Source organism: Filicampus tigris, chromosome 9 (genome assembly GCF_054856515.1).
Source record: "Filicampus tigris isolate MCC_2025a chromosome 9, RoL_Ftig_1.0, whole genome shotgun sequence".
Classification (NCBI taxonomy): domain Eukaryota; kingdom Metazoa; phylum Chordata; class Actinopteri; order Syngnathiformes; family Syngnathidae; genus Filicampus; species Filicampus tigris.
The window spans coordinates 10,298,352-10,304,394 of NC_141225.1; positions in this window are offsets into that span (position 1 = coordinate 10,298,352).

Genomic DNA, 6,043 nt, shown 5'->3' on the forward strand with positions numbered 1-6,043 from the left:
TCAGGTAAATGACAACCTAAAAACCTGTCTGAGATAAAAGAACCAACTTTTCAAATTTAACTAATATATCATATAGGTGCGAGTGTGGTTGGTTGTCTATTTATGCCCTGCGATTGGCAAGCGACCATGTAATTCAGGGTGTTCCCCACTTCTTACTCGAAGACAGCTGCTGCAGCACCCCCGTGACCCTAGTGAGGTTAAGGAGTTCAGAAAGTGGTTGGATGGATGTATTAGTAAATTAATCATTTTATATATATACATTTAACATTGTATTTTATTAAATTGTTGTAAAGTAAATATAACTTAATTAATTAGAAATCATAACATAAAATAAAATACATTCTTATTTTAGAATATTCTTTTTTTTTTTTTCTTTTTTTTAACATATTTTAAACATTTAACTTTATTAATTTGGCCCATTTGTCTATTTTAAAACTCAAATGTGGCAATGGAACACAAAAGTTTGTCCACAGCAGTGATCTCACTTACTTTATTTATCTTATGACTGCATCCTAGGACTTCCTGTCGGGAGTGCTCGTACAGTATGCATGTGGCCACATGAGCGCATCAAGTTTATGAATGAAAACTCTTCGTCCTGAGAGGCAGACAGGAGATGAGATCATCTCATTGCAATGGAGAATCCCCCCCTCCTCTGCCAACAAAATACTGTATATCCGCTTAACGCCAAACTGCATTGGATGGCGCCAGTCTTAATGAATCCTCCAGTAGACAATATGATGGATGACACATTGTGTTACTGATCGATCACAATGTCGCCCCAAGGTCAGCATTCTCTGACATCAACACATGCATTTACCTCCATACTTGGGAAGACCATCTTTCGGTTTGGGTGGGTGACTAGTTTGCGCTAGTCTACTTTCAGAAGACAACTTTGGCCAAATTACACATAATTGTCAGTTATTATACCTTAAGAAAGCAATAGTTAAAAATGTTTGTCTTTGAAGCATCAAAACATGATAGATTCCGAATTTCGGGTCCCGTATAAAAGTGTGTAAATGTTTACTTTTTGCTTCAAAAAGAGTCTGTTAAAGTTAGCAAAGTATTATTAAAGTTAATAAAGTGAATAAAGTTCAAGCAGAAAATTCAGCAAAATTTGAATCACTGCCAAAAGGCCAGTTGCAGATTGGGTAGACCTGCAGATCGGAATATTAGTTGGAGCAATACTATAGCTGTATTGGTTAAAGGCTCACACAAAGGCAGATACGGTCGGGTCATCAACAAGCATCACGATTGGTCGATGGAGTCCAATTATCTACTGTGGTCCAGATTTGTTTATTATTGCATATAGCACATTTGCAACTTAAGCGTCGAAGCACTATTTGTATATTAGACAGTGCTTTGGCACCATCTCGTTGCATGTTCGGGTGTTTCGGAAAGAACACAAAAACAGAAAATAAAAGAACTTGTCAGCAAATAACCGAGGATAGTTTTCCCCCAAAATCTGAATAGGTTAATTTGCGAGTAGCAAAGCATGTATAGATGAGGGAACGCTGAAGCGTAATTTATATGTTATCAATAAAGTTCAATTGATACAAAAAATACTTATCGCACTTCCTTACATCTGCTTCATCTGAATGAATCTTTTACTTTACATTTTGTCATTATGATATCGAAGCTGTGCGCTTATTATCTGCCTTTTTTGTCACGTTCCTATAGGAACAGAACCAAGTGGATGTGGATGATTGGTTGTCTATTCAGCGGCGAGGGAAAGTGACAATTGCTGATGAACACGAGAGCCCTTGGTGAGGATCCATAAATAGCTTTCAGGACTAACCCTGCCCCCGCTCCAGTCATCACCCTACTCTTCTAAACTTACCCCACCACCACCATCAAAGCCAAATGAGGCCAATTTGCATCCAATTAGCACGAGGCCTATAGCAATGTACACTTGTATGCAGAGGCATGTACATGATGCACATATAGATATCACAGCATAATTCACTCGAGGCTTTGGGCCCTATTTTGGTGGACTGGTGCACGTGCGCTCGGCTTGAAAATAGGCCTAACTTCATCAAATCTAGTCAATTGTGTTTGGGGCTGTGTTGCGCCTCTCTAGGCATTCTGGCGCACAGAGTTGCCTCACCCCCGACTCATCTGACCATTCAGTAACAGAAGGTAGTCTGCACTCGGCGTAAAATCGAGCACATCGTCATTTTCGTGCTGGATCAATGGTCTAGTTTAGAGTGCTTGTGAATTTGGTCGACGCGGTGCCGCTACACCTCACTGGGCATTCTTTCCTCGCCCCCAATGGCAAATTTGGTTACAAAAAGTAGACTTTATGCTCAACTCGCAAAAAGAAGGTCTAACTCATGATATACATTAGGTGGTGTAAAGTGATTTTGGTGTATTTGATTGAGGCGCAGGCAGACGAGCATGGTGGCGCATGCATGGTGGACGTCATGGTACTTCATTCATAAAGAGGACACCAGCGTGGGGCAATACCTCTGAATCATTGAGGAAATCAATTTATTGAACAAATTATAATCATCCATCCATCCATTATCCGAACCGCTTTTCCTCACAAGGGTCGCGGGCGTGCTGGAGCCTATCCCAATAGTCTTCGGGCAGTAGGCGAAGTACATCCTAAATTGGTTGTCAGCCAATTGCAGGGCACACAAAGACGAACAACCATTCAAACTCGCAGTTATAATCATTATCATCTTAAAAATATGTTAACAGCACCCTATTTGGGGAAGGTCACACTCAAACGCACGGTCCGGGGTGCAAGGCGGTCTCCTATTGCTCACGTCACATGTACGGCCGACTACATCATCCGCAAGGGGATCTTGCAATGTACCTGCCACTGTCATGCACAGTCTATTTCTGTTTGCGCAATGTCAAACACAGCATACTCAGGTGTATTGCACCTCCCTGATTGTGATGCAAATGAACAGATGCCGTTTGGATTGACTGGGAAAAGGTTACTTTCATCCCCCCACAATGGCGCACAAAGGTACAAACGCCCAACTTTACCTGTGCAAAGTCCAGCAAAATATTAAATGAAAGAAAGCTTCACGCATGCTCACAGTAAGACTGCTCTTCTCGCTAGGCTTGTGCTCGGCACGAAAATAGGCCCCCTGATGTTAATTTGTTCCAACAGAATCAAAAGCACCATGCCAAATAATGCAGCTATGTTCTATCAGCCACTTGGCGGGGGATGCAAGCAGGCTGCTTCCAATATGGTTCTGATGATGCAGATTTTAAGTTTTCCCCATAAAATGAACAATATAGGGCATGTTTGTTTTGGTCCATGTGGAATCACCACAAAAGCAGCACTGATCTCCAAGCACTGATAAATAAATCATGAGGAAAGTTTGGGGAGAAAAATAACACAAAAGAATGCGCAACTCCATTGCCTTAAGATACAGTACTGAAGGGATCCTTAAAAAAGCAACAAGAATAATTACAGTGTCTTTTTTGCTTTCTTTGTCTCTACTTCATGTGAGATTGAACAACAAACATGATATTTTGATGGGTGATGTTAAAATATTCATTCAGGCTATAAGACATGATTGTGGAAATGTAAGGGAACTCTTTTTGGTTAATGTTGTGGTTAATGATTATTTAGGCAAGACAAGTTTATTTGTATAGCACCATTCATGCACAAGACAAATTCATAGTACGTTACAGAGTAAAGGAAATTGTAATTAAAAACAAGATGAAATGAAAAGGTGAAAAGCAAGGTCAAATCTTTACATAAAAGAAGGATGCATGGAAAAATAAAACAAAATGGTAAAATTTTCAAGTTCAAAATCACAAAATAAAAGCACAATGGTGAAAACAAGAAATAGTATTGCTGATTTATGAACATTTTCTTATCCTCACACTCTAACAAAAGATTATGTGCGGTTATAATTAAGAGAGAATATAGGTGAAAAGGTAAATATTTTTCCAGCAAGCAGTAAACAAGCAAGTTTTCAATCCAGATTTAAATGTACTTTGTAGATTTCAAGTATTTAGTAAGTTTGCTCCACAGGTGAGGAGCTGAGAAACACAATGCTGCTTCACTTTGGTTGGTTCTGGTTTTGGAAACTCTCAATAAACCGGAGGGGTCTGTAAGCTTGTAAAAGGTCTTGAATATAATTTTGGTCAAAGACCATTTTGATCTTTGTAGAACAACAGTAAGTTTTTGAACTCTATCCATGGATCACAGGAAGTTAGTATAGAGATTTTATGACCATGTGAGATGGTTGCTGGTTCCACTAGAACTGAAGCAGCAACATTCTGGACCATTTGCAGCTGTCGGATTGATTCAGACTTGTTAAAACCCTGTTACAATTGCCCAATCTATTTCAATGAATATGTCAACCAGCTTTTTTGTGATTTGTTTCACTGCCTGTCTCTTAGAACAATAAAGTTGAGACAAAATATCAATAGTGTCAATAGCTGTGACGTGATACTTCCTTCTGTGATATGTCGGTGTAAAATATCAAAACAGCATTAGAATTAGGTTCCCACGTCATCCCCTTGTTTGGATTTACCAGAACGATTGTCGTCATTGTCAGGCAAAGTGACACTTATCACAACCTAGCCCATGACACATGCGATTCGCATATTAATTCATAAATCTTGCTCTTTGCTTTATGTATCAGGATTATTGTGTGCATTGCAGATAAGTGTTATCTTTGATACTGTATCATAACAGCGCACAACATAGCGTTATTAAGTAACAGTAGTATAGTATAGTATAGTATAGTATAGTATAGTATAGTACATAGTACATAGTAACAGTAACATAGTATTGTACAGTATGTCATAGTATGGTGTCATGTAGTTCAACATAAAATAATACTGCAGTGTATAATAGTACAATAAAAGCATAGGACAGCGTAGCATAATTTAGTAAGAGAACATTTTACCATACATAATGTAGGTTTGAGTGCGGCATAGTGCAGTCCAGCATAATGTTATATTGAATAATATACAGTAGTATGGTACAGAATATAAAGTCATATCTGGTAATATAGTACACTATATGACACTTAAAAAATAGCATAATCTCGCCTAGCATAGTATAGCACAACATAGCATAGTGTATGCCGTACACTGTATGGAAAACGGACTGTAAGGACAAAAGCGCTTTAAAAGAACGAGGACGGACGGGATCGGAGGACAATCATTTTTATGAATAAGGACATAGGGACAAGGACGGAAGGGTACCCAGGACGCGGACAGAGGACGGACCGGCAACAAGGTAAAGTGCCCAGCTCTCCTATATGTATAGTGTAGTTTAGTATGTGGCACTGATTTATGGTGTATCCTAAATAGAGAAACTAACGTAAATAGTGTTTTTTGATTGCAAAGCAATAAACAAAAGATGTTTTGTTATTATTAATATTTATTTACTTAGCATAATAAAAACGAAAGAGGATTAGGTCATTTGAATGCCTGTTTCTCATGTGTCTCTTTACCTAGTATATGTCTATGTGTGTGTGTTTGCGTGTGATTGTGTGTGTGAGCCCTTTAGGGTTTCCCCCACTGTTTCCAAGCGAGACGATGAGGTCATCGTTGGGGTTTAAACCCAGTATAATCCGGGAGATAAGGGCTGGATTTAGATTTAGCACTCAAAAAGGGTCATGTAGCTACAACTACCAGACACACACACACACACGCACACACACAAACAAACGCAAAACGATCCCGACTTTTACACAAACAAGTGTATGTCTCTATGTTAGTTTGATTGTTGGTTACTTGTTTCCAGATAGTGGTACTTGGAGAGTCAAGTATGAGGTGGCAGAACCAATGAGATAAATAAAAGTGTGTGGGGGGGGCTTCCTTCCCTCATGCCTCCCAGTGTGGCAGAAGGGGAAGAGGGTGGGGGCGTGAAGTTGGCTCCCAGATTATGCACCAATTAAACTCCATCCACAGGGCGTTAATAGGCCTTGAAAGGGATTTACACGACCCTGTCCAGTCAAATGCTGCGTGCTTTGTGGATGACATCATTTGGATCACCTCACATACCAGCTGACCCCCATTTACATCCTCCCCCCCCTCCTTGCCTAAGAGTAGCCTCACACTG